Source organism: Sitophilus oryzae, unplaced genomic scaffold (assembly GCF_002938485.1).
Source record: "Sitophilus oryzae breed Bouriz unplaced genomic scaffold, Soryzae_2.0 scaffold_1389_pilon_pilon, whole genome shotgun sequence".
Taxonomy (NCBI): Eukaryota; Metazoa; Arthropoda; class Insecta; order Coleoptera; family Curculionidae; genus Sitophilus; species Sitophilus oryzae.
Window position 1 is genome coordinate 2,698,116 of NW_022146047.1, and position 25,540 is coordinate 2,723,655.

At 33.0% G+C, this 25,540-nt stretch overlaps 1 protein-coding gene and 1 non-coding gene across 2 annotated transcripts in view; one reads left to right on the plus strand and one right to left on the minus strand.

The window, feature by feature from the left end:
* LOC115875534 (KH domain-containing protein akap-1) overlaps positions 1 to 16,491 on the minus strand; it is a 55,759-nt gene extending 39,268 nt beyond the window's left edge. The window contains exon 1 of the mRNA XM_030891025.1: positions 16,305 to 16,491. The gene's annotated coding sequence lies outside the window, so the exon portion shown is untranslated. The remainder of the gene's footprint in view (positions 1 to 16,304) is intronic.
* Positions 16,492 to 24,953: 8,462 nt separating this feature from the next.
* Trnae-uuc lies at positions 24,954 to 25,025 on the plus strand. The gene has a single exon. It is a non-coding gene; the product is annotated as a tRNA-Glu (tRNA).
* Positions 25,026 to 25,540: the final 515 nt, after the last annotated feature.

Consider the following 25,540-nt stretch of genomic DNA (forward strand, 5'->3'; position numbering starts at 1 on the left):
AAAAAATATGCTTGAAAACTAAAATTACTTTAATTATTATTATTATTAACTCTTTCTTTTGATTTATTTCTAATATATTACGTAGTTAATGTTTATCACTACTAGTGATGTTGGTAGCGAATATTCCCATTCGAATTTTGCAGGAATTTTCAGATATTTCCGAAATATTCGGTCCCAAAATCGCGAATATTCGCAAAAATCCGAATTTTGCAAGAAATTTCTTTTAAAAATTCAAGACATTGAGCAAAAATTTAACGAAAGTGTATCAAGTATGCCTATTCTTAAATCAGAAGAAAAATAATGCTTCTCCGCCTTACAAAATAGAAAACGTATGGCTTTTAAAATAATGCATTTTGCCGCGAATCTCTTGGCCCCCTCTGTTTCCTGTGAGAGCACCTTAACAATGAAGAACACATAGCCGCTATGGAATTTATCAACAATATCACCAACAAACATCCTCAGTTTGTCAATAATAAAGAAGCCATTTTTACAGATGTAACAAATTATTGCGCCAAATCGGGTTTATGGGCTCTCGACTACGTTTGGATGTCAGTTAAAAATGCAGACTGTCTAAGTTGGTGGCAAACAATATGTAAAAATACTCAGTTGAAATATTTAGCTGTTGCTCTGCTGTCTTTACCAACGTCATCTGCAGCCACTGAGATAAGTTTCAGTACTTACAGTTTTATCCATACTAAAAAAGGAATCGCTTAACTGCACAATGAGCCGGCAAAATAATGTTCGTAGCTCATAACAATAAATTATTACTACAAAAACAAAAAGTGGATATGGAACATGATAATATGCAACAACATGAAACTCCTCCAGAACTACTAGAACCTGTAGAGGTAGAGGTCCATCCTTCAGAATCAGAACCAGATGATACATCAAATATACCTGATTTGGAAATAAAAACTGACGAAGACAGTACTACTCTACTACTACTACTACTACTACTACTACTATAATACCCTATGAAGATGGGACCAGCTCGGCGCCTGAAAGTATTCCGGAATAGAATAATTCAGTTATTTGTGTTTTACGTTTTTTAAATTAATATTTCGTGCTCTTTTGTTGTTTTTAAGTTCATAGTCATAGTTCATGGTTTATGTACAAAGTACAAATGTTACCAAATAATTTTTGTTATATGTTATGGTTATGACTTTTAGGAGTTATGTATTGTTTATTAAAAATATAACAACTAATATTATGTTTATTGTTTTTTTTTCCACTGACATGTTGGTATCAAATGTCTATCTAATTTATTCATTGTATCAAAACAAAAAATATGTAAAATTGTAAAATTTCCTAAAATGTCATAAATTTCCGAAAGTTTCGGAAATTTCCTGCAACAATCAAAAGTTTCCGAAATATTAACATCACTAATCACTACATAACACTTACTAAAAATCAAGTAGGTAACAAAGTTCCAAAACAGTATTTGAGTGAAACATTTAAATGTTAATGTTGTATGTGTATACTGGTTTTCGTAGTCAGATCATGACATGCCGACGATGTCATCAAACTCGGGGAAGTCCTTTATCTCCCATTGGATGTACGTTTATTCTCTTGAACCTGGCTAGAGTAAAGCCTGTATTCGATATTCTTACTCTACATCGTGAAATACAACATAAATATTAATTTTGGACTTAAAAAGCATTCAAAAGTTTCAGTCAGCATAAAAATCATCAGTGTAAAACTATTTTTTATAGAACACCACATTGCTCTTACAGAATTCCGCGTCACACACATTCTAAGGGCATTTATTTTATCATTATACTCATTAAATATTTAAATTTAATGGTTAACAAATTATTTTTTTAAAACTAAAAATTATTTTATTATTTCATGGTCTAAACATTCATATTATGGATATTATTTTGAAAGTTCATTTTCTTTATGCGCTATAATTTTTCTACAATTTTTAGTGATTTGTTCTAATTAAAATATATAATTACTAGAAAATAACATGTTAAAATTTTAAAAAATTAAAAAGAGATTTTTTTTAATGCATCTGTTATTCTTTATGAATATATTTTGAAAAGATATTCCCATTTAACGTTCCCTTATTCCCAAACTGTAATTAATCAGGTACATAAATAACAAATAGTTTACTGACCTCGACTAGTCTTAAAGCCGTGAACAAAAAATGATATAATTCAGTCATACGAAATTCATTTAACGGTACTCGGTGATGCATCTCTTTATACGATTAACGAATAGCAACATTTTCGCATGTTCTTGTTAGATCTATTACACTATTCCATATTACAGCTATTACAAAAATTTGAAAATATTTGTTTAAGTAATTTAGTAATTGTTAATTTGCCATAGCTGCTTATTTGTCGATAAATTATATTTTTTTTTTCAGCTATTGATCTTTTGTGTCATTGACTTCATGTATGGTTCAAGATCCGTAAACATTTGGTATATGTAAAGTATATCCATCGAGAGGTTCCATGACAGTGGCAGTGGTTGTCATTTTAATGTCATTTTTTTGGATGTAGTCCTATCGAAATCTTCCCTAAATAGATTGACAGATTTTAATATCTTTGATACGAATTAAACTTTTATTTACGTAATCGAGGGCGCGATTTTTAAATTCATTGTTGCCAACCATGGCAATCTATTTGTCCCCGGGTTGAGTAACTGGAATTTAAATTTCCCGTTGGAAATTCAGGTGGTAGCTCTGCTGTAAAAAATGTCAAGTTGCCACATTTATTTAGTTATTTATAGGTTTAAATGAATTGTGTTGTGATATTTTAAGCTTAAACATTTTTACTAGCAACCCTTGTAGTCGGACATTGTTCTTTTTAGAACCTCTTTTAGTGCGAAGTGTACAAGATAGCTTAATAGCTGTAAAAAACTCATCGAAACTTTATTAAAACATTTTGAACGGGAAAGCGGTAGTCATGGCCCTTTATGTCCGTTAAGTGCTGTTAAGGAGGTGAATTTTGTTGATGTAAATAATAACTGTTTATATATTTATAATTAATTTATTTTTGTTTCCTATAATATTTTGATTAAAAGAAAATTTGTAAAAGTGGGCAACGCTGTACCAGTCAAACTTAATCACGTGACTAAAAGTTTATTTGATATGAACTATAGATACATACTGTCACGTATTCTGTAAGTTAGGTTACATATTGTAAGATCCTGACTTTAAACACCAGATTAAACTACTTAAATATATTACGCGGCAAAAACCACAATTTATGTGTTAATATCCATACACTAAGAATATTTATTTGAGCTTAAAAAAGTAAATAACATTTCAATTTGCAGTTGTAAACTGTTAATTTTCTTTTCAAAGCAGTTAATATGTCAGAAACTATAATATTCCTAAAATTAGACTGCCAGACAAATGCCGATGCGGTATCTCACCAAATGTTGGAACGTCAATTACCTCATTTATGTAAAATAATTTTCAACATGATTAGGGACGTACGATTTGGAGAATTTCAAGGATGAATCCAATGTGGCCTTCTATGTAAATTGTTTCTTCAAGAATAATTAAACTTTACATTAATATAAAATAGGGAAGTTTGATAACTTTTAACTTTGCTTAACTTTTAAAAATAAAAATAATCGTTTATATATCGATAGTTTTGAAAGTTATATTGGGTGTCCTAATATAACTTTCGTATTTCTGAAATCAAAACCGGGGGGAACTGGGTCAGAACGCCTCTCAACTTCTATACAGTCACGTCTACTTAAATATTTCGGTCACGTTATGAGGAGGGATACTGACTATGGAAAAACTCATTATACAAGGTTCCGGGAAGAAGACCAAGAGGCCGCCCTCATAATTCCCTGTCTTGTGCTTCATGTACAAGCGTATGCAGTGGCTTGTGGGTGATCTTTGATAGCTGGTCTATCCATCGGGAGGCAAACCTCACACATCACCTGACCGCTACGTTCCTCTTGTAGGAATAGAGAGAGAGAGAGGGGAGAGAGAGAGAGAGAGAGAGAACTGAATGAGAAAAAAAATGAAACAATTATTATTTCAGTATCATTCAAAAACAAAGGGCACATTTTATGTGAGATTTCCTATGTTCGGATGCAGGATACTATTTAGGTGCCTTATATTCATCAAGATTTGATTTCAAAACAATACATCCTGTAATTAGGCTTAGTGTATGAGTAAAACAAAAATATTGTCAAGGTGTATGGCGACATCTTTCGGAAAAACGAACAACCGTTAAAACTAGATTGGAATGGTGCGCCATCTCTTAGATGAAGTCTGAAAGTCCCGATATTTTAAAAGGAAATTACTAGAAACAAAAAGAATACCACTGAAAACTCTGGAAATTACGAGAAACATCCGCTGACGTATTTAAAGCGCTTTCAGCGCTTGGCTGCAGTTCAGTAATGGCTTATTGAATAGAGTTCTGAACTAACAAATTGTGGACCATTTGGGGAAGGTTTTTTAAGTTATTAGTGTGTTGTATTTAATTAGTATTGTGTGTATAGTTGTAAAATAAATTCGTAATAATTCTTTTATCGTGTGTTTTGAATTAACGACCCTCGGAATCCGTAAAAATACTCTAAATTAAAAAAGGTTTAGTAGGATCTGGGTTAAAATACCGTTTCAAGGACCTCTCTCCACATTCCGGGAATCCAAGAGCAAGGCCGTCGAAAACGATTTAAAAACGCGATAGTTTGTCGTCCGTTCTTGTAGAACAGATAAATCGCGAACAGCGATCTCTCGGGGAGAGAGAGATTACTTTCACATTCCCGCTTGCCAAACGCTGCCGGTTTGACAGACCAGACCAGACATTATCCGAATGATTGGTTTTAGCGGGTTACCGAACGCCATATCTAACTAGCAAGTAAAAGAAGCAAAAAATTAAGAGTCGCAATTTACACGGCTATTTCTTATACCGAGTCATGGTTGTGCAAGTACCGAGCATGATCGCCCCGAGCAAATATTAATTTCGAATAGGTACGCCAAAGTGGTTGATAAAAAAGGCCATGATAGATTATGACGCAAAATGTTCTAAAATTTCAACAATGTGTTTCGTTAATTAGTTAAAATATTTTTATTCAAAGGTTAAAATAAATAACTTAACCTGTTAATTATATTAATTATATTGTCAAGGTATATGGCGAAACCAAACCAAACAACCGCTAAGCGTGTTTGTATTATCAAAAAGTGTGGCGACGTCTTTTGGAGAATCTAACAACCACTAAATCTACTGATGGAGATTCGAATGGTACGCCATCTCTTAGACATTAATGGAAAATCCTGAATGTTGTAAACGAACTTTCTGAACGCAAAAATAATTAATTCTACAGTCTTCGGGAATGGGACCTACGCGAAACATCTGAAGTATTTAAAGCGCTTCCCGCGCTCGAGTCAGGAGTCAGTCAGTTTTAAATAGAGTTTAGTGACTAATTAGTGGAGATGCTAGAAAAAGTTATTGGGGAGTTTTATTTAATTACAATGATTGTGTTTATAATTGGAAGTAAATTAGTTTTTTTATCGTGTGTTTTAACCTAAGGACCCACGGAATTCGTAACAATATAATAAAAACATAATGTTATTAAGCTATTAGAATTTGCCACCAAAGATTAACTTACAGATATGTCACTTTCGTCTTGCTGATAAACCCCCCGTGCCCTCGGACCTTTAAATAGGGTATGGCGTTGTCAGACTTCGTTTTTTTTTCGAATGCATTGTTGCTATTTGTAAAAAAATATTCCCAATTGAAATAATACTTAATCTATGGCACATCTTCTTTGTAGCGATTGATCATACGCATGCGCTTTGTATTCGGTCCCTTGTTTTATTTAGCTTCTCCGTCTTAGCGATAAATCTGTATTAATCCGTGATTAGGCTAATTAGGCTAGAAGTTCAAAGAAACACTAATAATCGAAAAATCTACAAATTCAGAGTAAGCATACAACAAAAAACGAATATAAACTCAAAGAAATTAGAAACTATCAGTTGTTATTAGTACTTACTGATCCCCTGTAGACCTGCAACAGAAAATGGTTGCAATCATAGACTTAAAATAAAATATAGACTGAGCATCTTATTCATAAATAGCTGGAACATGCGGTCAGACAATGTCTTGTTATTGTTTTAGGTTATAACGAGTGCGCCACGAGCGATAGATAGGTTGTCTCTGTCGTAACGGTCGTTCCCTGACGACTCTGCCGAGAAACACAACACTGCCTTTCGTTTCGCCAGTACACCTGAACTCTCCGTATCATAGCCGGGTAATTTTTTTATTTTAATGAAGCTATAATTAAATTAAAAATATATCGTATTTAAACTTTTTTATATTTTATTAAGATTTAGGACAGGTTTTTTAAATAAAAGTTTAGAAAAAACGTCTTAGAGTCCAAAAAGGATAAAAATAATAAAATACACGTTATAGAAGAAATTTTATAATCGAAATTTCGTAATTTTTGAAATTAATATAATAAATTATTAATTTTAGTCAAATATTTACAACCCCTAATATTAATCAAAACAGGATCTATTCCACAGATATAATAGAATCGGCGACAGAAGAGAAAAAAATATATGATTGTAGTAATTTTTTTTCTGATTAAGTGATGTCTTATTGCGTAAATTAGAGAAAACATAAATATGTTTCATTAAAGCAAGGAAGGTGATAGGAAGTGGATAAAATGAAAACTACATTTATTTAACTCGGTACTGTCTTTATTATTTACCGGGTGCGTCCCAAAAGTGGCTCATCCCCATAATTTTTTTATATTTTCAAATAAAAAAACAAGATTTAGTATGTTAGTATATGACATAAATTAGGATTGATTGACGCATTCAATTGTTTTTGGCCACTTCCTGTTTCACCGGAAATAACTATAACTTTTAATTTTTAAACGGCACTCTCGGTATATTTCTACTTTATTCGATAGAAAATGACACTCTGAATAGAATGACATATCATATGTCAACTTTTGACATTTTCGCATATGGTTTAATTGTAATTGTAACTTGCGGTTCATAACGACAATTTGACTCGAAATACCAAGTGTGTAGTATCAATATATTCATAAAAAATGCTTTTTCCAAATATGCTAATGAGTCACCCTTGTTCCATTTGAAAAAATTGACATATGTATGATTAAAAATACGATTTGTACATCTTTTAATCGGCCTAGACAAGACACGAAACCCATTAGACGATCAAAACGGTAACAACACCGTGGCACCCTGGATTGAAATTTAAAATACGATTTGTTTTTAAGCGACAATGTCAAAAGTTGACATATGATATGTCATTCTATTCAGAGTGTCATATTTTATCGAATAAAGTAGCAATATACCGAGGGTGCCTTTAAAAATCAAACGATGTAATCATTTCGGTGAAAAAGGAAGAGACCAAAAACAATTGAATACGTCCAATAAATCCTAATTTATGTCATATACCTACCTACTAACATTAAAAAATATTGTTTCATAATGTAATATCATTTTAAAATTCTTGTATGTTATTTTAGATTCTGAAGATAATTTTAGAATAAACCGGAATATATTTTTAATAAAAACATTATTAATTATTAACAGGGTTATAATTATGATTTTGTTACAATGTAAGTAAGTAAATAATGTAATGTAAGAGAAAAAATTCAGATTTTACATTTTACTAAAATATTATCTAAATAAGCGCCTTTCTACAACAACGCCACTGACTCCTAATGGGTAAATTGAGAGTTGCCTACCGGTCGAAAGTCGTTTCAAGACTTAAATGGATTATTTAAGTCAAATTTCTTGCAAATTTGGCACTGACGAACCATATTTTATAGTTCTTGAACAGAAAAAGTCAATAAAATAAACACTTAAGGACTACAAGCTAAGAAAATGCGTTAATACAGCCGGGGACATAGTGGCAACAAAGCTTTACCGCACACGTGCGACGCGTACTACAAGGTAATAAATGAATGATAGGCTCCCTCGCCTCTAATCGGTGTTGTCATATTGTAAAGAACTTATCCTTTTTAAACAGTATCCGACTTATAATTTAGTAGTATAAGGACTATTTAATACATCTATGGAATATTAAAACCTACTTTATTAAACTGTAGTATTAATATCTCAATATATGTGTATAACAAGAAAAAAAATATTGGTAATATTAAAGACGTGACAACATAGGCTTGATGAGGAAGGCTCGGTCGACTGTACCCAGAAGTAAACATGTGTACAAAAAAGATTGTTTAACCGCGTTGAGATGTAAATAGTGTAGTCTTATATTTTATTTTAAGTCTATGGTTGCAATTCTATTCTCTTACGATATGGTTTCTGGTATGATTGCGATATTATATACCTATCATAAATTTAACCTACAACAAAAATAGAGAAATATAAATTGACTATAAATCTCTATACACAGTAATTGAATCAAAATTCTCTTGTACCATTATTTGATTAAATATTATATACCGCCAGAATACATAATAAGATTTATTGTTGTGTTTCATACAATGTTTAAAAAAAAATATTTATATAATATAGCACTTAACTATCAATATCAATACTAATAATTTTACGGATTTTCCAATATTACGTATACACCTATTGAACTGAAACGTTATAAATATATTAACAAATCTTTATACACATGTGAGGTATGTACTTGAAATCTCTCAATTAAACTATCATAAATAAAACACTTGAAATGCGTGTACTGTTAAATCCTTGGAGGTTAAAACAAATACAGAATAGCAGTTGATTTATTTTATATGTTATCAAAAATCTAAAGCTAATCACACTACAGGGACATGCTCGTCCCTACCAGATATCAATAGACAACACACTTGACAACTGACTTCCTACTGTCCTACTATAAATTTAAAATCTATGTTGCTTCGTATATAGATACAGAAGAAAACTCTGAAAATAATTTTTCTCTCGGTCTGATCTGTGTCTACGACAGTAAAACAATTTCAAGAATGCAGACACAATATTGCAGTATGATCAATTTACTACAAAACGTATATGAATAAACAGCAATATATTATTTCATAGATCGCTACACGGTGCAGAGTCTATGTGGAATTGACGAGTTTGTCACCTCAAAACACATTCCGCCCACTCATTACATTGACCACTTGCAAATTTGTCTAATTTTCATTGACTGGATGCATCGCCTAATTTTTTTACGAGAACGGTAGTAGACCGAGCTTGAGAACAGTGCAGTTGTTATCGGTAAAATAGTTGTGTAATTTTATTCTTTTTCATCTTAATTTTGATTGGATATCCCGTAGATACAGAACGGATCGATGTACTGTAAACTTGTAAACATAGCAGATTTCTGTAAGAAATATATAGATGGCATCTAAAACGTAATAGTACTGAGAGATAAAATTAAGAACCAATGGAATTCTAACAATATCTTAAAAAAATCGTTTTCTTTATTGATCTGTTTAATCATTTAGCAAAGAGTTTAATAGTAAATTTATTAAATTAAATATTAAACTCATACTTTAGAATAATATGTAAATAGCAGTAGCGGTTAGAAGAGAACATATGCAATCAGATGATTCTCCAATAGTTTGTGGTAAATTAAAATTCTCAACTAGTTAATAATTGCATAAATATTTTTCTTGATCCTAAACTGGTTCAGTATTAATAGGTGACTTTGTTTCTGAACTAATGTTTTATAATTTTTCATATATTGTTATGCAGTGTGTCCTCGGATTGTCCTTACAAGAGGAAACATTTTCTTATTATTGACATATTGAGAAAAATGTATTATTTTTCATGTTTTTCTAATTTTCTCTAAAATGGTATGGAAATTTGGAAAAGTATAAACGGGATGAACCATTCTAGAACAAGCAAAAATTTTTATGCAGAATGCATTTTTCTCGAAATTTCCATAATAAAAATGTTTTTCCTCTTGTAAAGACAACCCAGGGACATACTGTAGATTATTTTTTAATACATCTCCTGTCTGCCCAAAAAAGTTTATTTATAATCAATCCGGCTTTGGACTGAAGAGGTAACTATCAGACATAATTACGGTAATTATTTTAGTTCTTTCTTGAATTTTAAAAGAAAATAAGGTTATTTAGCAAGTGCCTAATCAAATTTAAAACGTAAATAGACAGTAAATAAGTTGACAACATCTGATGTCTCTGTCTGTCTAACACCTAACACATAAATAATAAACAATGCAGTTAGCATAGCGATTACATCCTATTCTCTGGCCCACCAGACTGTAAGGTAAACGAACTCGATAATTTTTCCGATCCACTGACCACGTTGCCCCTTACGGTCTCGCTTCATTTACAAACATTATTCGATTTATAGTTATTTTTATTTTGGTCCAAACATAGAGGAAGACACTTTCGTTTAAACTAACCTAACCAAACTGCTACGAGACCGCAATGTGAAAATCGGCTAGTCTGGATGTCGGCCAAAAACCAAACGGTTGAGAATAATTTCTAAGTAAAATTAGGAAAATTATAAATACGATTACGAAAATAGTTGTTCATAATATTCCACCGGTGTGGTGTAACGGATATAAATATTTATATTATTACGGCCTAAATAAAAAACACGAGCAATTTAAAAAAGTGCATACAGCTGAAATAAAATTGGTGGTGTTTAATATAACTGTAGAATCGCAATTCAAACAAAATCAAACATGGTTGAGGCTCAAATCAATGAATGAGCCAAAGATCAATGAAAAGACAAATGCTACATGTAAGGCTAGCAGATAGAAAAATGAATGAATGGATCAGAGTAATGAAACAAAGATAAAAAATGTTAAGAAGAGAAGTAGCAGAGAGGGATATCAGACAGAGAGAGGGACGATCGATGGAACAAATACATCATAAACTGGTGACCATGAATTTGAGGAAACATGCAGCCACGAGCTGCATGAGCATACAGAGAAGAGCATGACATACAGAGAAGATTTGAAGAGATTAGGGGAGACCATAATTAGAAAAACATAACCCAACTGGAGAAATGATGTAACTGAAATATTGATCTGAAATACTTATTGTTTAATTTGTTACTTTCTGACATTCGGAATCCAATCTATGGAACCAGACCAACTACGGTCGCTCGAGGATATTGCCAGTGATAGGGAAAATCATGGTGAACACGAGTCCACATCTGCTAGACCAGAAAACGGACTATATGATCACCAAACATGATTTTGGAGAAAAGATAAGGATTCGCATCCCGACAAGAGAAGAATGAGACAGCAACCGAGTAATGAACACTTAAGAGATAGCAGTCTACATAGATGCTTCCGCAACTTCAGGAGGCACAGGTATAGGCATCTTCTCAGAGGAACTAGATATCCGACGATCTTTAAGGCTATCGATTTAGCAAATTTCGATGCTATATAACTTGCTAGATGTTATCCATTTGTAGTCGGTAAAGATCAAAAGATGTTGTGCAACATTGCTATTGTAACATGAAACAACGCGTCCACACTTGCTAAATTTCTAGTTTAGCCGCTCATATTTTCAGGGACGTGCGCGACAGAATCTTAGTGTGGTGAGCTGATATTGGTTTGTTTATTTACTGGTCAATAATACCGTATGATCGAAAAAAAAACTGCGTCCCGTCGGCTTCGGCCTCCGTCCAGTTGGCTTGGACATGACGATCGATGACATTCCCCATATAATTTTCCATATAAAATGACAGCGATTTTCATTTCATAGTATGTATTTGGAAACAGAAAAAGTTGAGAAAAAATGCGTAATCTAATAGGCCAGTTCCAGCGGGAACAAAAGAAATGCAAATCAGGAACTGCATGGTTTAGATGAAGTGGATAATTCAAAATGGTTTGCTTTTGCTTTTACAGTGCGTCTGTCCGTTCTGTAGCTACGGGGTATCCGTGAGAGGAAATGATATTCTCTCGATGTTTTCGTAAAAAATAGACGACGCGTCCCATCAATAAAAATTCGACAAATTTGCAAGTAGCCAATAAAATGAGTGGGCGGAGCGATTTGCGGTGACGCACTCGTCAAATCGACGTATAGAATATATTGCTGTTTATTTAAATGATTTTTGTCCGCATTCCTTTCATAGACACAGATTCAGCAGACGAGACGTACTGTAAATTATTGTTTTTAAAGACAGAAACACACCACGAGAAACAGCCGAGGCAAGTATTGAAAAGATAAGCTAATTGAGTTCAACTGTATCTAGATCTTGCTGGTAGGCTATGGCGGACTCAAAACCGCTTTTTCTCGACTTTCTTTCCCTTAGTTCAAAAATAATTACGCACGCCGCTGCTGCGAGCTGAACCTCTTTCTCGCCAAAACGACTCATGACTACGAAAACTATAATGTGGACGGCTCCCGGTTTTTAACATGTTACATGTAGCTTGTTAAATAGCAAGGTTATATAACATGTTACTAAATGTGGACCCTCCTTAAGAGATAGCAGTCTACATAGATGCTTCCGCAACTTCAGGAGGCACAGGTATAGGCATCTTCTCAGAGGAACTAGATATCCGACGATCTTTAAGGCTATCGGATGGCTGTAATGTTCTAAAAGCAGAGGTTTACGCCATAAAGGAAGCGGCTAGTTGTATACGAAGCACAGTCCTGGCTGCGTCAGAGCGGGGCTACTCTGTGCTGGGTGCCAGGCCACAGCAATGTGGTGGGCAATCAGGAAGCAGGCAGACTCGCCAAAGACGGAGCCAGGGGAGAGGCCGTGGCAGATGACCCACCACTTGTGACGATCAACACACTGAAGGAAGCTATAGGAACTGCCATCAAGGCCAAGCAGCAAGAGACATTAGCAACACCGTGAGGACTGCGCTACAGCTCGAAGACTATGGCCAGTGGTAGACAGCAAAAAGACAAAACAACTACTAGAGCACAAAAAGGACCTAGTACGCATAATTGTAGGTGTCGTCACTGGAAACTGCCCCACGGGGGTAAACCTCGTGAGATGGAAAATTTCCAACGACGACTACTGCAGAGAATGCGGAGAGGAAAAAGAAACCATAGAGCACCTGCTGTGCCACTGTCCGGCACTGGAAAACCTACGCTTTAAAACTTTAGGGTAAGGTTTTTGGAGGGACTAGAGGAAGCAGCAGAAGCCAACATCAGCGACATCGGGAACTTTGCAAAGAGCTGGAACTGCTTTAACGCAAAGAAACAATGAGAGGAAGGTTTGGTACAACAATACAGGGGTATCGCAATGGGCCCAAGGCCTCCGAGTGAGGTATCAAACATGATCCTAAATCCCAGCAACCTAACCTAACCTACTTTCTGACATAGGCCAATGTACTAATTACTTTAAAAAGTTGCTATTTTAGAAATATTTAAGCTATCAAACAGGCACTTCATGCTCCTTTACATGCTGTTACAATCTCAACTTTTGTAAATATACATTGTATAGTTATCACAGATACGTACAAGTATTCCTTCTTATGCTAACACGTGTTTAACAACTACACACGCACTTAAAACTATTTGCAAAGACGGAGCTAGGAGAAGGCGTTTGAGCACGCCAGGTCATTGGCAATTACCATAATTCAGAGAGGTGGCATTCCGGTCTGTTTTGTGAATCTTTTTGTTGGCCTGAGACAGGTATCATTAAGGATACTACCGATATCATGACACGACTTTAAAATCGCTGCCAAAACAAAATGTGACCAACATAATTAATTACCACAATCAAAACAAAACAACTTACATACAACAAAAACGGCAATTATTACTTCATAATTTCCATTAATAATTAGTATATAACAAAGCAATCAAAATTGTTAATAAGTTTGTTAAAAAAGTTCTGTGTTATCAGAATTTGATTGAATAAAGTAAAAAGCACGTTATATATTTAAAAAAAAACGAAAATTACTCCAATCCGACTAGACAAAAAATAAAGAACATTCGATTTACAAATCTATAATCTGGTGTGTTAACTTAAAAACTAAATATCTCCGTATATTATTAAAAAAATATTTCCAAATAATGCCCAAGTAGGTACTTAAATAAAGAAACGAACTGAATAGGAAATAAAATAATACTGAAATATTGGAACTAGCAAAAATTTAAAACAAAGCTATTAAAACAACAATCAAAACAACTAAACAAAAGCTAATTAGAAAAAAATAAATTGACAAAATATTTACCATACAAAATAAGTGGAAAATTTTTATCAATAACATAATTAATACCAAGGTTTATACATTCAATTACTTACTTTGAATCAAAAAGCTATATTATATTATCTGTTTTATCAAAAAAGTAAAAACAATACTTCCTATAAACAAATGTTAACAACACTTTAAGTCACAATTAAAGATATTACTGGAACTTACATTAAAAAAAAGTTTTTTGGATAGAGAATTTTCTACCAAACTCGAGACAAAACTAAACTATAGGTGCCACATATGAATAGAAAAATAGACTATAAACCTTTTTCTTATTCTACTTTTTCAAGATCCTCTTCTATATTTATCCGTCACAAGTCACAACAAATTTCACCTTCGTCGTATTTTTAAATAAATAGTTAAAAATAGATGTGGACCCCTGACAACGTCTACTTAAATTGATTTTTTACGAATTTCTTTTATTTCCGCATGGCGGAATTTTTACTGGAAAAAGTATTACATAGAAATTTCAGTCTTTTAAATACATCTTGAAAGAAACAAACGGGTTTTAGGAGTCTAGTAACTTTTAAAGCATGGATGGCATTTAATAAGTCAAGTTAGTTTTCCCTTTTTAGTTCAATGTGTAAAATACACGTGCGCTTTTAAACTACCTATTAGCACAGAATAAGCTATACCTTCATACCGAGCTGGTCATGCAATTCCTGTGTATTGGATTTTAATGGATAAGACAGAGAATATTTTTAGTAAAATGAGTAACTAATTGTTGAAAATCAAGATCCATCCCTAAATGCAACATTTTTCTGAAACGCCTACTTGACCAGTTTGAAATTTTGATGCAAAATCCGGCAATACCGCACAGAAGAAATCAACCCACCTTTTTTCTCTTTTTAATACATTTGATTTGTCATTAAGCTGTCTACATCACTGTCTTATACGTTAAAATCCAGACAATTCAGACCGCATAGTTTGCCTGACCCGATGTGTATATTTTGTACTATTAGGTGGTAGGAATACGAAAAAATTAAACAAATATTAAAAAAACAGACATTTCGTGTGACTTATAGGATAATTTCTCATTTGTTTAACAATAATTCGTGCTTCAAATAGTACCCAGTCATTAAATATACCTACAATAAAGATATTTAACTAACACCAAAATAATACTTATTCAAGGTTTTTTCCAAAGTCTCGACAAATAATATAAACGCAGTATTGAATTTTCATGAGAATAGATAATGATTCATGTTCAAGTATTTAAACGACATCGCTTAACATTGCATAATTTAAATTTTTGACATTAAACTGTTACCAAAAAAGATTCCTGTAAAGATATGAAAGTTAAAAATACTTATTTAATATTTCAGTGAGAAATTAACATATATTTTAAAATTCCTCTTCACTTACATCTTTTATATCTATATAATATAAAATACATATAATTATACAATGAATATTTTACTAAAACAATAACATACCTTAAAAATAAATAATGGAGACTTCCTTCAAACAAATGCTGTGGCAGAATCGGTATTTTAAAATTCTTTTATTATAGAACAAACTCTATAACTTATTTAGTATACAATGTTATAATAACTTAAAGCATACTCTTAATTTATGTGCGAATAAAAATAAACTATTTATAAATTATAGTGTTTACTTATTTTTCAAAATTTTATCAATCGCATGTGGCCCAGTTAAATGCTAATTAGATTATTTGACCCTGAACTAAAGATATCAATTTATTTATCAATCCCCAAGAGGTCTATATCTACGGTAAATGCAATTAGAAAGTATTAGATTTTTTAGTTTCCTTGGGTAAACCTATGACACAGAGAAATTAAAAAAATATTTAAGTAAAACTAGGTCACAAAAACCGAAAATAATTCTGATTTGAATTCGGTTCGCTGTAATTATTTAACTTCATTTCAAAATTTACTAATAAGAGCAATCTCAGTCTCCAAAAATGTTAATAATTAGGTGTACCTAGCTACTTTCCCAGACGTTTTTAAAGATATCTATGACAGTTGTTTTAAAAAGAATATAGGAAAACTGGATAAAGCAGAACTGCAATTTTTGTTTATAAACATAACATTTTCATATTGAGGCAACAAATACTCTTGGCAGAAGTTCAGTAAGAATTTTCCAGATGCACCGACACCCCAAATAAAATGCCGGCCTCGTCGTTACCAGATTGCACATTTGTCAAATATTTTCTTAATATTCTAAAGTACTTACGTTTTGTTGCCTTCGGCAAATAGTTGCTTAAATACCAGAAATTGCTTCTGGAACTGTTCTCACACAAAATTCACAAGAAAACCCGTTATTTCCACAGAAAAATTAAAAAATATTTCGGTATGTTTTCCACGTGCTCAAAATTATGAACTCTCTAATTTCATGGCGAATAATAATGGCGTTCATAAGGTCGATAAAGAAGGTAACTTACTTCATGTCATCGTGTTGACATCTAGTATTTTCTTTTCTAACTAGAAATAGTAAGATCTTGACAAAAAATTTCTATTCAAAGATTAATTTATTTTTAAAATTTTAATTTTTATTATTAAAAGATTTAATTTCAAAGAAGTCTGATAAATATGGAAAATGTTATGTTCTTTAGCCGTTTGTATGTAATATTGTTAATTATTTAAATAAATAGTTATTATTTAATGATATAAAATATTAAAATGTGTTTTAAAAATTTTAGGCGCCATCTGTTGGAGAATAGCCAAAGCTACGATCCGTAGTCTTGTTATAGTATTCTATCATAACCACAAAATGTTTTATTTTAATATTAAAAATATTAAAATCAAATAAACATAGTGAAGTTATTTTTATATATAGTCGATATTGGCTTAATTAAAAAAAATATGTCTAATTATAGGTACAAAAATAGTTTAATTAACTGAATATTTTTATTTCTTTAATATTTCGATTGTGTAAAACGTTTTTATCCCTGGCTTATTTACTTGGTCCTTATTCGGATAGATGTCACTATAAGTACTAAAGATACATTATTTTTATTCCTACAATTTTTATTCTACCAGGTGTCCCGCAATTAGTGCGACAAACTGAAAGGGGTTGTAGAGAATAGAAGATTATTTTCTTTTATCTATGGTTGTAGAGGGTATCAAAACAAGTCATTTGATTATAATTTGAGTATAGGAACCCATGTCCGGAAATGTGCCGTTTTGGCAGGAGCTGGAGTGAAACGTAAATTTCAAGTTGCATTATTTTATTCAAAACATTTACAAAAACTGCTCAAAGTGCCGTCCAGGCGTGTGCATTTGTGTCTTCAACAGAATGGACGGCAGTTTTTGTAAACGGTCTGAATAAAATAAATAATGCTATTTGAAATTTACGTCTCACTCCACCTCCTGCCAAAACGGCACATTTCCGGTCATGGGTTCCTATACTCAAATGACTAGTTCTGATGCCCTCTACAACCCCTTTCAGTTTGTCGCACTAATTGTGGGACACCTTGTATATAGTCCAGTGAATTTCGACTTTTCCATGCAATACAAACGTTATATCAAAGAATTATTTATAAATAATTATTTAATATTACTATTTTCTTAAGAAAATTTACACGAAAAAGAATATTCCGGGTAAAGCAGAAGCGAATACAGAGGAGGGGCCCATGGGGCCCGGGCCCCCCCAAGATCTGTAAATTGGATTAAATATTAGCCTTTTGGGTTAAAAATGGCTCCCTAAAAAGCATATTCTACGTAATTTTTTTATTTGGGCCCCCCCTAAAATAAATTCCTGTATCCGCCCCTGGGGTAAAGTTTGTTCGACTCAGGAATTTCCACAGACGACCGTCATAAAATGAGAGAAAATGCAATTTTATTAAACCTCTAGGTAGGCACTATCACGTACTATCCTCTGTGTACTATACAATAATTATTAATTAAACAGAGAGTTAAAATTGTATTATATATAATAGGTATATTGTATAATCAAAAAAAAACGGGGTACAGTTGGCTTCGAAAGGACTATCGATGACATTCCCCATATAATAATTTACATACAAAATGACAGCGTTACTTTGGAAACCGATGGATGACACTTACCATAGACACGTCATAGATAAATGCAACAAGTTTAGATTGGAAAGCCCGTAAAAATTTTGGGTCGCGAAATTATTTTGGGTCGCAAAATTATTTTGGGTCGCGACCGTTATACGCGATCTGGCGCTGCTATAGCGGTCGCTAAGAACAACGGCAAACAAAAACACACCAGAGAATAGGTACATTAAAGAAATGCAAACTTCATGTTAAAAAATGGAAACAGACGCCACCTGGTGTCGCCTGGCAGTACTAGCTAAATTGAGGGGAATTGGAGGGGCGAGGCTTAAAAGAGGGGAAATTTAAAAAAAATATTTTTATAAGTATCACTGACTTACTATTTAAAGTTAATAAACATATTTTATATTACTTTAATATAATTTAATGTATTAAAAAATATGTCTATTAACTTTACACAGCAAATCAATGATATTATTAAAGACTTTATTTATTTTCAGAGAAAATTTTAGGCGCCATCTGTTGGAGAATAGCCAAAGCTACGATCCGTAGTCTTGTTATAGTATTCTATCATAACCACAAAATGTTTTTATTTTAATATTAAAAATATTAAAATCAAAATAAACATAGTGAAGTTATTTTTATATATAGTCGATATTGGCTTGGATTAAAAAATATGTTTAATTATAGGTACAAAAATATTTTAATTAACTGAATATTTTATTTCTTTAATATTTCGATTGTGTAAAACGTTTTTATCCCTGGCTTATTTACTTGGTCCTTATTCGGATAGATGTCACCATAGTACTAAAGATACATTATTTTATTCCCTACAATTTTTTATTCTACCAGGTGTCCCGCAATTAGTGCGACAAACTGAAAGGGGTTGTAGAGAATAGAAGATTATTTTCTTTTATCTATGGTTGTAGAGGAGGTATCAAAACAAGTAATTTGATTATAATTTGAGTATAGGAACCCATGTCCGGAAATGTGCCGTTTTGGCAGGAGCTGGAGTGAAACGTAAATTTCAAGTTGCATTATTTTATTCAAAACATTTACAGAAACTGCTCAAAGTGCCGTCCAGGCGTGTGCATTTGTGTCTTCAACAGAATGGACGGCAGTTTTGTAAACGTTCTGAATAAAATAAATAATGCTATTTGAAATTTACGTCTCACTCCACCTGCTGCCAAAACGGCACATTTCCGGTCATGGGTTCCTATACTCAAATGACTAGTTCTGATGCCCTCTACAACCCCTTTCAGTTTGTCGCAATAATTGTGGGACACCTTGTATATAGTCCAGTGAATTTCGACTTTTCCATGCAATACAAACGTTATATCAAAGAATTATTTATAAATAATTATTTAATATTACTATTTTCTTAAGAAAATTTACACGAAAAGAATATTCCGGGTAAAGCAGAGGCGAATACAGAGGGGGGCCCATGGGGCCCAGGCCCCCCAAGATCTGTAAATTGGATTAAATATTAGCCTTTTGGGTTAAAAATGGCTCCCTAAAAAGCATATTCTACGTAATTTTTTTATTTGGGCCCCCTCTAAAATAAATTCCTGTATCGCCCTGGGGTAAAGTCTGTTCGACTCAGGAATTTCCACAGACGGCCGTCATAAAATGAGAGAAAATGCAATTTTATTAAACCTCGACATTTTGAGAAAAATGTATTCTTCATAAAAAATTTTGCTTATTGTAAAATGGTTAATTCCGTTTATAGTTTTCCAAACTTCCATACCGTTCCAAAGAAAATTTAAAAAAAACATGAAAATATGGTTGATTTTTTTTAAGTTCTAAAAATCAAAACGCGTTTATATGGTAATATCTGGTAATATAACTTCGTTTTCATTTTTTGATAGATTGTTATTCATAGAATTTTAATTAACGTAATATTTTTTGCTATTTGAGAATGTTAATGAGGCACAAAATTTATTTTTTTCAAAGCTACGGAAAGATATATAGTTATCGGAAAATTTGATATACTTTAACAAAAACAAAAAATATGATATTAAACAAAATTAATAACTATCTATCAAAGAATGAAATCGAATTTATATTACCATGGAAACGCCTTTAGATTTTTAGAACTTCACTTTTAGAACGTTTTCTTTAATGGCCATAAGTGGGAGTACAAACCCAACCGCCCGAACAAACACTAGAGGCGCCACCGGTCATCAAATGGTGTAAAAATTGCGAAAATTTAATCATCTAATTTTGACACAAGTGGTCGCGATTAACTTTTTCAATTTTAATTCAATTTCTAATTTTTAAGAATTTTTTAATTCATTGTTTTCAAAATATATTATTAGACTTTGTTGTATTTTGTGAATGTATAAATGTTTTCTTAGTAGGTATAAAGTTGCATTCATGTTGCATTATAGTAATTTAAATTATATTACATACTTATTTAAGATTCAAATATTATGACATATATGTCAGTTGCCGTCTAAAATGTCATCTTGATAACTTACTTTACTTTTTCGTATCCGGATTATATTATAGTTTATTAACCCAGTAATGGGCTACGTCCAATGCTTCCCGTTTAGCCAGCCATAGGTTATCTGTGGGGGCACGCAGGACATTGAAGAAGATGTTCCATGTCCTGAAAGGCGCCGCAGTCGCATTTGTCGTCATTTCTGTCCAGCAAACCCCATTTGATCAAATTGGATTTTACTGGGGCCACCCCAGTTCTGATTCGGTTTGAGCATTCTCCAGGTTTTCCAGTCGCTAGAAACACCATTTGGTGGGTCCTCTCTAAGGGGTAGTGGGAGAGAGGTTCATCCAGGGGGTGGCTTAGGAAACGGCGTCTTGATATAAGTCTACCTGTGCCGCACTCTTGGCCAAAAATTGAGTGACGAGCATCAAAGGTTTGTTTTAACTTCTCAGTATGTTCATGAGCTTTTCTGCGTAAATCGGGGCTTTAAAACCTGCGGCCTTGTAAAGGTTTTCTAAGGGGGAGGGTTTCATACAACCTGTCACTATTCTGCATGTTTCATTCAGACTGATGTTCACCTTTTTTGCATGGACAGATCTACACCACACTGGGCAGGCATATTCTGCAGTTGAAAAACACAGAGCTTGAGCAGAAGTTCTGACCACGGTAGGTTTGGCTCCCCATTTACTATTGGTCAGCTTCCTTATAAGGGAATTTCGTGCTTCTACTTTTTTGCGTGTTTTTTCGCAGTGATATTTGTAAGTCAATGTTCTGTCCAGCACGACGCCAAGATAGGTAGGCTTATCTGTGTGTTCTAGTAGTCCCATGTAACATTAAGTCTGCGGGTCGCCTGTCTCGATTAAGGTGGAATGCACTCACTTTCGTTTTGGTGGGGTTGGGTTTTAAAGAATTCTTTTTGTAATAGGTTGACATTGTTTTTAGGGCGCTTTCTAGTTTCTCCTCGATATCTTCGAACCCTTTGCCTTCAACTGTTATTGCTAGGTCATCTGCATATGCAAAGGTTCTAGTGTTATCTGGAATAGGTTGGTCATTTGTATATATGCTGAAAAGAATTGGTGCCAGCACGCTCCCTTGTGCCAACCCATTCTTCTGGTTTCGCCATCGACTCTTTTTCGAAAGAGATTCGATCTTGATGACAAAAAGTTAGTTATTGTCAAAAGTAGTTAAAATCATATTAAAATATTAAAATTTACAATATAATTAGATATTTTATATTATTTCAACAACAAACACATAATAGTACAGCGTAATGTTGATATACGGGTCTAAAACAAAAAGTGCCGTTATATTTTTCAGTTTTCGTTGTCAGCCGCGGAAGTTTCAGTGATTTTAGTGTTGTCGGATATTTTTATTTGTGAAATAGAAATATTGCGTTTGGATTGCAAACTAAAAGTGGAAGTTTTATTGCAATGTAAGTAAGCGTTTGTCCATTTTATATTTTACTTTTTTCATACCTACGACAAATATACATATATTGAAAATTGATAATTCGTTTTATTTAAAAAATGATAGAAAACAAGCTTGTAATCCTGTAATTAACATGATTGTTATGTAATATATTCCATTTAAATGTAATATATTATATTACTTTACAATATTTTATTATTTTATTAAATACTCATATTACTTTACAATTAAAAAAATGTAAATTTAAAAAATATATTAAAAATATCAGGCATCAATTGAAATTTTTTGAGCGTGAACAAACACGAGAGGCGCTTTATTATTTACTTTCATTTCTTAACATGACAGACGAAGTTCTATGGGGATGTTTTATGCTTCACTTTTAGGAAGACAATTAACATTATATTTTCATGTTTTTGGTTTGGTTTATCTGAAACGGTATGGAAATTTAGAAAAGTATAAACAGGATTAACCATTTTAGGACAAGCAAACATTTTTATGAAGAACATTTCTCTCAAAATGTCAATAATAAAAAAGTTTCCCCTTGTAAAGACAATCCGGGGACATCATAGATAAATGAAATAAGTTTAGATTGGAAAGTACCCATAAGGGCCATGCATAAGGGCAATGTAAACACTATTTGGCGCTATTGTCACAAATTTGTGCTATTGTTGCAACGGTCGCGACCCAAAGCTTTTGAAAATTTTGGAGCTGTTTGGCTTTTTCCGGAATTATATCGCCAAATAATGTTTATTCAAATTTATTATTATTTTCTTTTAATTTTATAAATAAAATACAGTGTGTTGCATACAAGAAACTTTATTTTATATAAGGACATGTATGAAATACCTACGAAACTTTGGAAACCGACGCTATGCCACGATCCACGATGGTTTTTGCAGTTCACAGCACAGCTTTTAAGTTTTTAATGCCACTTTTTTACAATTATCACGGGTTTGAGTAAATAAAACTTAAATTCAACTCACAAGATAGCAATAATTACTTTGAAAATGGACGCTTTAAACACTTTTCGGAATTTTTTCAATGAGAATTTTATAATTTTTGAAGATTCTGATTTTGACAAGAGATATGGACAAGAGACAATAGCTTTGTTCGGGTTCTTGTTATTACCGGTTCTGAACCGTCCTAGAACTCTGCAGCGCATGCGCAAATGAAATAATGTCTTCATATTTCCTTCTGCGCATACGCATCACAGTTCTAGGACGGTTCAGAATCGGTAATTAGAGAAACCCGATGAAAGCTAATTATTTCTGTTTTTTTTTGCGGTTATTATTAGCAACCGCTATAGAGTAGCGCCATCGCATACAACGGTCGCGACCCAAAACAATTTCGCGATCCAAAATTTTGACGGGCATTCCAATCTAAATTTAGTTCCTTTATCTATGGGGGACATACTGTAGTGTAGACACGGCATATAAAAACATGTTTTATTTGCTGCGCGCTGTAGGTATGTATTTGCTACTTGATGTCGGTATTTTTTACCACTTTGTAAATAATTAGCACAAACTAAAAATTAGCTTGATTTGTTCTTATGTACGGTGTACGGTTTTATTGTTAATCTAAGGTGTACGGCATATCGTGGTAAATCCTGGTAAGCACGCCACTGTCTTTCTTTGGAATTAGCACTCACTCCGGCAACATTTATCGAGATGATAACTTTAGGTTTAACCTTGAACTTGAACTGCGAAACGGCCAGTCAACGCACTATGCCGCGCCGTCGGCAGTCTGAAATTATTCGATTTTCTTTTCCCATTTTCGTAAGAAAAAACGAATATTTTTCATCATATAAAGTCGGCTCAAGAAGCCAGAAAGGATTTCGACAAACGACATGAAAAAAATGACAGAATAAAGTACCGTACGATTGAAAAAAACGGCGTCAAAGACTCAGCCGGGAAATGACAATCGATGATAATTTTGGCGAGGTCAAGCCCTAGACGTCATTTACTTACAAACTATACCATGTTTGAAATTCGGAAAAAATATTTTTTTGGAAATAGAATTGTGTGTGTGGAAACGTTCTATATTTGTTTAAAATTTCTATAAAGCTTCAAGGCTTATGTCAATTATTTTTAGTAAATGACGTAGGTATAAAGATTGATCTCGCCAAAAGTATCATTTTTCATCGATTGGGATTCCAATAATATGTCATTCCCCAGCCGTCTTTAACGCCGTTTTTTTTTGGATCATACGGTATAATTTACGTTTTCGTTGGGCAGAGGCTACGTTCACAGAATATCTAGATACTCTGTGCTACGTTCTAACGTAGGTAGGTAGGTACGTACTCGTACTAATATTTAGTAACAAATAAGTAACAACAAAAAGTAAAATACAGGGTGAGTATTAAATAAGTGTTAGTATTTTCAGGGCTGGTAGATCTCGATAAAGGACATATTTTCTCGTTACCGTTTTTCAAATAAGTTCAAAATAACCGAGTTACCTATTCAAGTGTGAAAATTAAAAAAAAATTGATTTATGTAAAAAAAAATGAGAGCCACCGGATTTTATCTCTATTTGCATCCCTTTGAGTGCCGTAATCATGGTAATATCCGATCAGAGAAGATTTGTAGGAACATTTGGGGCTAACAGACAGTTCTAAAAAGTTCAACACCTCTTTTTTGCGAAAAATAGACATATGTTTCTGGGGTCGAAATAGGTATATCACTCCTGAAAATAATTGCACATATTTAAGACTCATCCTGTATATCATAACTATAAAAATAAATACTTAGGATAGTCTGTCTAGTTATGGTTGTTTAAGTGGCTGTCTAGTTTTATTCAATCATGTTTATGTTAATAGATATAAAATGTTGCATTCGAAACCGTCAAAAATAATTTAGATTATTTTTTAAGCTGAAATTCAGAAAAAGAATTCAGCGGATGAATTCTTATTTGAAATTTGAATAGAATAAAAAATAGAGAAGGGTATATTATACACCCGACAAGATTTAACAACGTTTTAACAAATATCTTCTCATATCCGATATGGTCTAGTGGCTAGGATACCTGGCTTTCACCCAGGAGGCTCGGGTTCGATTCCCGGTATCGGAAAAACTTTTTTATATATTTTTTAATATATTATACAAAGTACAAAAATACAACCAAAATATTTAATTGTCGCTATAATAATTACATTGATTATTTATTTCTTTTATGGATTTTCTATTAAACTGTTTACATCGAATTGTTAACAAAACTATAAGTGGAAAGTGGAAATGTATTTCGATTGTAAGGTAAAATATAATTCTTAACTAGAGAGGTAATACATTTTATACGAATTTATCAAACTTTGTAAACTTTGTAGTTGTTAAAAGAACGCAAGGAACTCTACAAGGTGGAGTGACCTCCACCCTACTGTGGAGCTTGGTAGTGGATGAACTACTGGAAGAATTAACTCTAGCGGGAATACACTGCATAGGGTATGCAGATGACATAGTCATCATTGCACGGGGGAAACATGAAGGCACCCTGTGTGATATTATCCAAAGAGGACTCCGCATCGCTGAGAGATGGTGCAGGACTATCGGGCTGAGTATTAACTCAGATAAAACCGCAGTAGTGCCATT